At 35.5% G+C, this 12,428-nt stretch overlaps 1 long non-coding RNA gene across 2 annotated transcripts in view; it reads left to right on the plus strand.

Annotated features, from left to right (window-relative positions):
* The window catches only part of LOC141379472 (uncharacterized), a 35,067-nt gene extending 27,513 nt beyond the window's left edge, over window positions 1–7,554 (plus strand). For both annotated transcript variants that reach the window (XR_012396229.1, XR_012396228.1), the window contains one exon: window positions 3,474–7,554. This is a non-coding gene — a long non-coding RNA (uncharacterized lncRNA). The remainder of the gene's footprint in view (window positions 1–3,473) is intronic.
* Window positions 7,555–12,428: the final 4,874 nt, after the last annotated feature.

Consider the following 12,428-nt stretch of genomic DNA (forward strand, 5'->3'; position numbering starts at 1 on the left):
TAGCCTCAGTTTCCTGTTCTTAGCTGACAGGAGCGGCACCTGGTGTGGTATTCTGCTGTTGTAGCCCATTTGACTCAGGTTGGACGTGTTGTTAGTTACTGTTGCCTTTCTACCAGCTGGAACCAGTCAAGCCATTCTCCTCTGATCTCTGGCATCAAAAAGGCATTTGCGCCCACAGAACTGCCGCTCACTGGATATTTCCTCTTTGTCGGACCATTCTCCGTAAACCCTAGAGATGGTTGTGCGTGAAAATCCCAGTAGATCAGCAGTTTCTGAAATACTCAGAACAGCCTGTCTGGCACCAACAACCATGCCACGTTCAAAGTCACTTAAATCCCCTTTCTTCCCCATTCTGATGTTCGCTTTGAACTGCAGCAGATCGTCTTGATCATGTCTACATGCCTAAATGCATTGAGTTGCTGCCATGTGATTGGCTGGTTAGAAATTTGCATTAATGAGCGGTTGGACAGGTGTACCTAATAAAGTGGCCAGAGAGTGTATATATGAAATTCTGTTTTACTAATAATTATTCCGATACATTTTAATGTATTACAAAATTGGTTATGATAATATAATTCCATTAGCATGTTCACAAGTGTAATAAATATGTGATTGTAGCTGTATAGTATATCTGTAAATTGTGTACAAAATTGTATTCAGTTATATCGTTGTGTTTATGATATTCATGAATTCCATAATGTATATATATGTGTGTGTGTGTATATATTAGCAATATATCAAAATGTAAAAAGCAGGTGCCTACTTAAATGTTTTAAAATGTTTTTAGTAAAAAACTATAAAACAAAATATGGATGAAGCGAATGAAATAATTGTCATTCATCATACTATATTCATGTAAAAAATGTATATACTGTATTAATATGTACATATTATAATAATTTGTGGTGTTTTCTATCAAGCTTACCTTATATGTTTATAGAAAACGCCATTTAAAATGTACATTTAAATATTCAAATAAATGATTATAATTATTATAAACTATTATTTAAATAGATTATCAGTAACAGACGATTTAATTTTGTAGCTTTTGTTTTGACAGTTTCTCACATCCGATAAGCATTTTCCTGCATAAGCGTTATTGATTACTCCTAATAGTATTCGCAGTAATATTAAACACTCCTGATAAAACTAACGTGATTAACGGTAAATGTTACGTCACATGCGCTGGGCGGGAAAATGCAGCGTCGGTCACGTGCAGGAAAAAGGCGGCAGGATTGAACTCGTGCTGGAAACGCCGGAAAAAAAAAACAGCTTGTAAATTATCTCGCAGGAATCGATCACAAAATGTGTTTGCTGTTGTGATCTCTTTATTCAGGTGAGGTTCAGGCTGTTTTTTCTTCTTTTATAACGCATGATCGGTCGATGTGCCCCGTTTTTGTTCCCATAGTCGTGATGGAAATGCAGATGTGATGGTAAATGTGCCATTTAAAAATACCATAAAGACATTTAATCCAGACTATGGTGAAATTCACTACTTCAGTTGAAGGACAGAACTACGTGTATTATTATTTTCCTTGCCGTGTGTTTCTGTTTTGAGTTGTATAATACTCAAATACCTTAATAATACTCAATATACTATTCAAATACTAGAATAATACTCAAATACTTTTCATAAAACAAGCCTAATTTTTTTGCAGACTAGATTCTGTCACATGTATAGTAGTTTATCTTGTTTAAATATTATGGTGTAGTTGTTTGGTACTGCTTTCTGCTAGTTTTTATGGGGAAATTGTGGGTTTGGACGTTATTGTTAGTATTAGGTATAGAGGTAAATTTGGTTTTATATTCACACATTTGTTCATTTAGCAGTCTCTATATTGTTTACCATGTTACCTTGAATATTCGGTCAGAATTACCGTGCAAGTATGACTTCTAAACAACATTAACACTATCTAATTCATTACTTTGCTGGTTATATGCTGCTAATTCGATATCCTGAATTATCATTTGCAAAAAATACTTTTCTGTAATTATATTATTAAGGAGAATGTCTGAATATCCGAATATAAAACCAATTTTATTTCAATGAATAAGTGAGGGTCAAAGGTAAAACTGAGGTTTTGTGACAGTGCATCTTGAATTTCATAGGCCTGTACATAGAGGTAAAGTTGGTTTTATATTTGGATATTCAGACACTGTTAAGAAGTCATACTTGCATGTTAATTCCGATCGAATATTCAAAGTAACATGGTAAACAACATAGAGACTGCTAAATGGACGAATGTTCCGCAAATATAAAACCAATTTTACCTCTATGGCCCATTCCTGGCTTTTTGTTGAAAAATGTTTTACATTGGCCCCTGTAATCTCTAATTGGAATAATATATTTAGAGATGTGAAATGTGACAAAAATATTTCCTCACCAACAAGGTCAAAGGAGTATCTTTTAAATGAATCAACCAATTTTATCCTATTAACCTATTTTTAAATGTTTCATTGTAATATGGATGTAAAATGTTCATTTTGTCAATTTCACACTGAAACATTTATTTATTTCGGGATTGTAATTTTGCTGTACAATTGTGGAAACATGTTGGCTTATTAATGATTATATACAGCAAGATGCTTCCGTTATGAATCTGCCTCGGGCAGCGCAGTAGGTAGTGCTGTCACCTTACAGCAAGAAGGTCGCTGGTTTGAGCCTCGGCTGGGTCAGTTGGCGTTTCTGTGTGGAGTTTGCAAGTTCTCCCTGTGTTTGTGTGGGTTTCCTCCGGATGCTCCGGTTTCCCCCACAGTCCAAACACATGCGCTACAGGTGAATTGGGTAGGCTGAATTGTCCGTAGTGTATGAGTGTGAATAAGTGTGTATGGATGTTTCCCAGAGATGGGTTGCGGCTGGAAGGGCATCCGCTGCGTAAAACGTGCTGGATAAGTTGGCGGTTCATTCCGCTGTGGCAACGCCGGATTAATGAAGGGTCTAAGCTGAAAAGAAAATGAATGAATGAATGAATCTGCATCTACTAAGAGAAATACTTGTTTTGTTCATTTAATTAATTTCTTTGTAAATTCCATATCCATAAATGCAAATTTACTAATACCAAACCATATTTTCCTGTTTTTTGCAAGAAGTTAATCATTTACATTTAATTTCATTATCAAAAAATAAGAAAGCAAACAGAACTATTTCATTTTGTAATGACTTTAATTTATGTACTGTAATTGGTTCTTAAATGTCTTACCCTCCAGTTTTTATCATGTTCTTTATATTTAATTTTCTTTCTTTCTTTCTTTCTTTCTTTCTTTCTTTCTTTCTTTCTTTCTTTCTTTCTTTCTTTCTTTCTTTCTTTCTTTCTTTCTTTCTTTCTTTCTCTTTTATCTTTTTTCATTGACAATGTAATTCATATTCTGTATTGAAATGTAAACAAATATTGCTACAAACTTGACAATTGTTTTTGCAAGAAAAAAAGAGGCCTTTTCAACTTTGAATGAATAAATTTACTTTTATTTAACAGGGACAATGCACAAACATTACATTAACCCCAAAGAGGAAAGATGCATTGTGCCAGGTTGTAGCAAGATTGCTCTTTTCCACCTGCTGTCTCTGAACAGGTAAAATTAAAACAATAATATCCAATTAAATAAAAAGTCAGTTTATAACTGTCAATCGCATATAATCGCATATAAACTATCGCATATAAACTGAAACACTGACAAATCAAAAACATCTCACTCAGTGTGTGCAAATTTGATTTGACAAAAACTACCTCCTGGTGAGGCGTGAAAACATCTTATAATTTGTACATGTGATTATTTCTGTTGGGAGAGAGTTCCATAGATATTCCTGTGGCGCCAGCACACACACCCATATTATGTTATTATGTATAATATTATGTTATATTATGTGTTCCTCCATATGTTTCATAGAAGTTGTTCACAATACTGATTCATCCACAGAGTTTGTAATATAGGCAAAGACAAGTGCAGCTTTTTAGAGCTTATTTCTGGATAATGATGTCAGAATATATCTGTATTTTAAAGTAGTGGATGTGTGAATGGTCCTTTCCAGAAAAACTCACCTGTGTAAATTTTGAAATTCATCGGTAAAGTCAATCCGGACATTTTCCACTATGTATCACTGTGGGAAAGGGGCTAATGAGAGATGGTCACTAGTGAGCAGGGCATTCCCCCTTTGATGACACGCACAAAAGGAGAATGTCAATCAAAGTGTTTCTGCAGACTGTTTTTATTAAGTCTGATTATTAACAACAGAATTAACACCTTTACCATTAGAGGCTGGATATATTCCAATGCAATCTCACGGCAATTCATAACTTTGCTCATCACCCAATGACAATTGAGGTTAGGGGTGGGGTTGGGTGCCATGCCTCCTTTTTAAAATTGTATGTTTTCGCACGACTGAACTCGCACGAATTAGCCACTAAACTGACAAAACGTAAAATACTTTCGTTTCCTCGTGAGATCAGGCTGTATATTCACACACTGCTGACACACAACTTTGTTTGGACCCCTTATAAAATTGATTTTTGCATAATAGGGGCCCTTTAAAAATACAAAAATGATCTATGTTATTAAACTTATCTTTCTTAAACACAGAAGCACAAATAAACAGATACTTAAATCAGATTACAGTAAACCGATCTGATTCAACACCGTGAGTCCTGATTAACTGCAGTCACTCTTCACGTGTTTATCACCCCGATTAGTATGTTGTAGCTGTCAAAAGCAAGTGCTGGGAGACTTGTTCACACAGCCTGTGCATATTTATACATGTTCATGATGAAATGCCAAAAACTTCCTATTTTATAGAACCAACCATTCCGCCTTGCCCAGACTACAGTGTCACATCTTCACAATAATTGCGGTTTGTTTTGTTAGTGTCGCAACTCTTACGATACGATCTAAACATTTTAACGGCTGTCCAGCAGTGTTGCAACTTATTGGAGGTGTCTCGAAAGAGAACTGAAACCCCTCATTTTAGAGTAGGCAGCTGCCTATGTGTACATCTCTTTGGTTTCTTACTGTGTGAAAGTGGTTGTAACTTCTCTAAATGAGCTGAGCATCAGGTAACCAGAGGAGAAAGAGATTTTTTTTTTCTTCGTTTGAAGTCCGCTTGTAGGAGAGAAAAAGCATGCATGTTAATTATGCACGCTTCTATTTTTAGTTTTGTCTCCCATATTGGCACGCCCAGTCTCGAGATATCCATAGAAACACTGATCGAGATGTCTGAAGGTCTTCGATTAGCGAAACCACAGTGATTGTTCCAGCTTTTCTCCAAGCAACTGTATTAATACCACTGTGGCGAATGAACTTCCCCATTCTGGAAATGACACATTGTCTCATCTTCCTGTTTCTCTTTATCGGAGTCTTTGCACATCCAGTGATTATCACACACACAGTCATTAACTGTGTGTTTTTGGTGGAGGCGAATTGAGGAAGTGTGTTTCTAAGGCAGTGTTAAGAAATTATTAGCACTTCATCAGAATTTTCTATTCATATTTGAGGGCGTTTAATAGTTCAGCTTTGTGAAACATGCTTTCTTCAAGTTCTTTCAAGTATAAGTTGACTTGCCTATCCTTTTAAACATTATAATTAGCATTCAAAGATATAAAAAATGTGGAATTAAATCTATTTCTGTGCCGATTAATGAATAGATTATCATCAAACTCCAGTAAATGTAAACAATGCAAGCTTATGTTAAATGGATATCGTTAAGGTTTTAACAACAGGGCTCGAAATTAACATTAAAAATTAAACATCAGTCAAAATTTAGTACACAAACCAATTATAAGCACCGTTACTACAAGTTTTTACTAACAAATTTATTACATTTGAAATCAACACTAATCAAACTAACAAGCAAAAATATATATGCATGTGTGAGGAAAATGTGTCTCAACGAAATCTCGTCATCACAAGAAAATACATTTTTATGAGTGACCAAAAGATACACGAACCGCCCTGCACACACTGCTTGACATGAATGAATCTGTTAACGATATAACTGTGCTGTTCTCGCGGGTGCTGTCTGATGTTGCACTGATGCTTTTGACATATACTGTACCTTTTTATATGCAAACGTCCTCAGTGTGGAAGGCATTGTGCCGAAACGTTTGTGTCTTTAAATCAACCTAAGAATGTAAAAATAAAAAATAAAAACCGTACAATTACTTGATGAGTGCGAATCACTACCTTTTTGAATAAGCTTATTTTTTGCCCGTATCAGACCATACAACCTATATGCATGCAAGAGAGCCTTATATAAATGTGTTGTTTAGAGAACAGCCCTGTTTAACCATTTACTGGCTACAAGATTGAATAATAATAGAAATAGGAATGTAAAACTAGTAATAATAATAATGATAAGGGGGCGGCATGTTGGCTCAGTGGTTAGCACTGTCACCTAACAGCAAGAAGGTCACTGGTTCGAGTCGCAGGTGGGTCAGTTGGTATTTCTGTGTGGAGTTTGCATGTTCTCCTGTGTTGGCATGGGTTTCCTCAGGGTGCTCCCGCTTCCCCCACAGTCCAAACACACGCGCTATAGGGAAAATGATTAATTAAATTGGCTGTAGTGTGTATGAGTGCACAATTTCCCATTACTGGGTTGCAAAACATATGCAACAAACTAAATTGGCTGTAGTGTGTATGAGTGTACAATTTCCCATTACTGGGTTGCAAAACATATGCAACAATCCAACTCGCTCTTTAAGATCTCAAAACTCAGGGCTTCTGGTAGTACCTAGAATAGCAAAATCGAGTAAAGGAGGTCGAGCCTTCTCGTTTATGGCTCCTACACTCTGGAATAGCCTTCCTGATATCGTCCGAGGCTCAGACACACTCTCCCAGTTCAAAACTAGATTAAAGACTGGGAGTAAAGCATACACTCAATGCATCACCTAGCGGGTTCCACACAGGCTTCTGCATCTTGCTTATATACACTATGAACAGCAGCTACGCTAATTATTCTCTTTATTGTCTATTTTCACCTGGGGTACTCATCCCGAGGTTCTCAGATTATGCGGAGTCACTGATTGGATCCAAGACCAGCGACGAGATGATCCCAAGGATTACATATCCGGGACCAGGCCATATCCTGAGCTGCTGCTGCACTGATGGTCATGGGGAGTGGAAAACATGAGTCTGATTCCAGCGACGCTCCAGGGACAGACGAGTCTTCGCTGAGGCCACCTTCCATCCTCCACCACGGCGACTGAAGCTGCACAAGACTTTTGGCCAGCGGAGAAATTAAAATGGTGGTGCCCAACTGAGTCTGGTTCTCTCAAGGTTTTTTTTCTTCACTCCCATCAGGTGAAGTTTTTTTTCCCTCTCCGCTGTCGCCACTGCCTCGCATGGTTCAGGATTGGTAGAGCTACGCATCGATGAATTTGCTCTTCAGTGTTTGAACTCTCAGTAATGATTAAATCACACTGAACTGAGCTAAACTGAACTGAACTTAAACACTAAAACCTGAACCACACTGTTACAGTTACTATGACCATTTATGTGAAGCTGCTTTGACACAATCTACATTGTAAAAGCGCTATACAAATAAAGCTGAATTGAATTGAATATGCTAGATAAGTTGGCGGTTCATTTCGCTGTGGTGACCCCTAATGAATAAAGGACTAGGCCAAAAGAAAAAGAATGAATGAATAATAATAATGCTAATAATAATAATTTAGGGTGTATTTGTCTGATCAGAAATTCTTTAAATAAAGTAATATTATTTTAATTAAAAGTAACGATTTTCTGCTTGAATATATTTTAAAATGTAATTTATTCATGTTATTTAAATCTGAATTTTCAGCTGCCATAACTCCAGTCTTCAGTGTCACGATCCTTAAGAAGCATTTTTTTATTATTAAACACCCCTGTGCAGCTGCTGCGTTCATAAGCTCAACAGAAATGTTTATAATGGGTTATAATAATCAGAGCTGCAAAAAAAAAAAGTTCAAATATGCAGAATCTAAAAGCAGTGTGTGCAGATTTTCTCACTGGTTTTAACATTTGACTTCAGTCAAGACAGCTGCAGCTGTTTAGTTTTGTTGCACAGGGGAATTTTTCCACTTATCTTGAATTTTTGGCAAATTTTTGCACATTTCGGTCGCATTTATGCCACAAACCTTTTTGATTTCTTAGCCTATAGCATTTGTTTCAGTAGCTTTCTGTGAAAGTTGGAGCAGTTCGGAAGCTGGGGATTCACACTGTAAAAAAGTAGTATAAAGTTGAATCAAACTAACTTTAAGTCATTTAAACTAGCATCAATTAAAATCAATTAAAGTTATACTTTGTATAAGTTAACGTCAAAACCAGATTAACTTAAAATAAATTATGCAACTAAAATCATAAGTTGTCATGACACTTTGATCACATAATTGATTTACAGTCTAAACAAAATAGATAGCAAACTGTACAAAACTATTGCTGCCTTTTGTTTTTAGTTGAATCAACTTAACTTCTCTAGGCATCAGTCAAACAGTCAGTGCTTCCCACACAGAGGCTGTTTCTCTATTCCAAGAACGCAGAGATTGGACTCGTGTTCTTGTGGAGACTGGTCTTGCCAAGTTACCTTGAACGAACGAACTCTGGAGAAATGAGATGATGCGTGATGGTCACATGACCTTCACACATGTTTAATGGAAAATGATTTAAACATCATTTATACAATGATATATAGTTTTTTCCCCTCTGCATAAAGACCTTACACATATACTTTGCACAATAAAAATAAAACAGATTTTAATAGGAATTTCAGCAAATAAACACCCTTAATGTGTTAATGCCTTTAGTAAGATTTTCATGGTAATGTTTACTTTCACCGTCACATTTTGGGAAAGTCCTGAGAACTTCCTTTAGAAGTCCCAGAAGTCATTGCAGATAAATAGAGCGAAGGTCTGCATTAATGCCTCCTCGATATCAAGAACACATCTGGGAAATTTCACTCGTCAATTTTTATAAGGAGAGTACTTTGGTGGACATTTTTAAAAAGGTACCACCAGGAAGGGTTTTAATCTGAACCGAAATATCATATTTAACTTTGAATAAATGTTTGTGTGAATTTGATCTGTTTATATTTTATATATTTGTCTAAGTAACCTTTTTATTTTAATAGGAATTTGTTTTATCATGTAATATTTTATGTATATCCATTTTGCCATCAAAAATATATAAATATTTACAAAAAAGAAAGATATTGAGAAGAACAATTGCCAGTAAAGTCACTAAAGTTACCAATTCTGCTTTCTGCTGTCTTACGCTATCCGTTTAGGAAACAATTGATTGGGACGGAGTAATAATAATTATTATTTTGCCTATTTTGCCTATTAATTTAAACTACCCCCTTAATATGTACAATAAGAAACAGAAAGGAGCTTTGACTGCATATACTCTGGGGAAGAACGTCTGAGTGCATCAGTTACATCAGGCTTCCACATTTTTGTTGTGCTTGAATGTTAAAGCGACCCTTCTATGAATTATCAGTTACTGATATGGCCCCTTGCCAATTTAGGTTTGAGACCTCTGCTTTAAGCTGTATAGAAGTGTCTTGAAGAATATCTAGTCTATTATTATTCATTGTCATCATGGCAAATATGAAATAAATCAGTTATTAGAGATGAGTTATTGAAAGTATTATAATTAGAAATGTGTTAAATAGATCTCTGTTAAACAGAAACTGGGGTAAAAATAAACAGGGGGGGGGGTAATAATTCTGACTTCAACTGTATTAAACTCCTTAAAAATTAAGCATTTATGGATTTTTGTCATATACAAAAAGATTTTTGCTGCTTGTTTATTTAAAATGAGCTGAAACATCCACTTTTTTGGCACAACTTAACTGTTTTATGTTCAGTCCACTTTAATTTGTAAAAACAGTTAGGTTTCCTTTATCATTTTGTGTTGGGACAACATTAAGGAAATTTGTGTAACCCAGCATTTTTTTACTGTGTATTATTATTTTTTTACAGAGCAAGTTTATGAATTGTATTAAAATGGCCCAGATTGGATTGTCAGTATGTGTACAGTTCATAACGTTACCTTAACAGTCAAATCTTCAGTCAGCAGATAATTCAGAAACATAATGACATTAGCAGCGACGTGACATCATGACAAACCTGAAAAATAGTTGAAAAGCAACTCCTTTTACATTTATATTCCAAGCAGATGCTGTTTTACTAAGGTTATATTGAAGTACACAAATCATAATCCTGGCACGCTTACTGTACGCTGCTTGCAAACAATGACTATTAATTATGGTCACTTTGGATTAAAGCATCTGCTTCAGGAAGGAACGTAAATCATGCAGCCATCAAACATGCGTCCGTAGATCTTATATTTAATAGTTAAATAGAGATTTGTAATATTCATAAGCGAGCAGTTGACAGGAAGATGCATGGAGCAAATAGGCAGCGAGTCCATTGACAAACAGTGTTTTGAGCAGCAGGCACTTTTTCAAAGGAAGTCACGTCTTGTAATAATTTTAGCAGATGGTTTGCCAAATATTTCATAGTCAAGGCTGCCAGAAGGGAAAAACAATCTCGCATCCCACAGGTAAAATTATCGTTTATGAGTGTTTTTACCTCAGAGTTGGAAAAAAAAAACGTGCATTTGTGCTACTGGTGCCAGTAAAATGAGCTCGGAGAAAACACAAAGAAAACAAATATTTTCAACTGACTATACTTAAGAAGAGGAACAACTTCCTGCCATAATGAATCTCATATATGAGGATTACAGGGGGGAAACCCAAGATAAAAAGCCACAGGAATGAGACTTTCAGTTTTTAGGAAATGCGTTTACTTCTTGAGTTCGGATTACAAATGACCCAAAACAGTTTTTTCAATTTTTCCGTGATAAATTCTTTTATGGCAGCCTGGTCTAATATTCGGAGTCAGTAATAAAAACCACTTTATTATTTCGATGGAGTAGTAATGTGTTTTCTGTGCAGTGGTTTTTCACACTTCACTTAACTCCCGGGCTATTGTCATTCAAGCTGATTAAATAAGCTTTCTGCTGATGTATGGTTTGTTAGGACAATATATTGAAAATCTGGAATCTGAGAGTTGAAATGATCTAAACATGGAGAAATTAAGCTCTTTGCAGTGCAAATTACTAATTAAAAATTAAGTGTTCATTTATTTGTGGGAGAAGATTTACTAAAAGGACTAAATTTATTCTTCACGAACATATTGCAGACCCCCTAGTTTTTCACAAGTTTTTAAAAATGTAATTAAAAAAAATAAAAAAATAAAATTTTTATATATATATATATATATATATATATATATATATATATATATATATATATATATATATATATATATATATATATATATATATATATATATATACATATATATATATATATATATATACATATGTGTGTGTGTGTGTGTGTGTGTGTGTATATGTGTACGTATATATATATATATATATATATATATATATATATATATATATATATATTTACATTTACATTTACATTTAGTCATTTAGCAGACGCTTTTATCCAAAGCGACTTACAAATGAGGACAAGGAAGCAATTTACACAACTAAGAGCAACAATGAATAAGTACTAAAGGCAAGTTTCAGGTCTGTAAAGTCTAAGAAGGGAAGTGTTAGTAGTTTTTTTTTTTTTTTTTTTTTTTTTTTTTGTACAATTAGTGTGATATTCAAAGAGGCAATTGCAGATTAGGAAGTGAAGTGGAGACTAAATAGTTGAGTTTTTAGTCGTTTCTTGAAAATAGCGAGTGACTCTGCTGTTCTGATGTAGTTAGGGAGTTCATTCCACCAACTGGGCAGATTGAGCGTGAGCGTTCGCGAAAGTGATTTTTTCCCTCTTTGGGATGGAACCACGAGGCGACGTTCATTCACAGAACGCAAGTTTCTGGAGGGCACATAGATCTGCAGAAGTGAGTGCAGATAAGAAGGTGCTAGGCCAGAAGTCACTTTGTAGGCAAACATCAGAGTTTTGAATTTGATGCGAGCAGCAACTGGCAGCCAGTGCAAACGGACTAGCAGCGGAGTGACATGTGCTCGTTTAGGTTCATTGAAGACAACCCCTGCTGCTGCATTCTGGAGCAGTTGAAGAGGCTTGATAGAGTTAGCTGGAAGCCCAGCTAGTAGAGAGTTGCAGTAATCCAGTTTGGAGAGAACAAGAGCTTGAACAAGGAGTTGAGCTGCATGTTCAGATAAGAAGGGTCGGATCTTTCTGATGTTATAGAGTGCAAATCTGCACGATCGAGCAGTTCTAGAAATGTGGTCAGAGAAGTTTAGTTGGTCATCAATCGTTACTCCAAGGCTTTTCACCATTTTGGATGCAGTAATGGTTGCCCCATCCATCTGGATTGAAAAGTTATGGTGTAGAGTCGGGTTGGCAGAAACTACAAGCATTTCCGTTTTTGCGAGGTTCAGCTGAAGATGATGATCTTTCATCCAGTGTGAAATATCCAACA

This window comes from Danio rerio, chromosome 20 (genome assembly GCF_049306965.1).
Source record: "Danio rerio strain Tuebingen ecotype United States chromosome 20, GRCz12tu, whole genome shotgun sequence".
Lineage (NCBI taxonomy): Eukaryota > Metazoa > Chordata > Actinopteri > Cypriniformes > Danionidae > Danio > Danio rerio.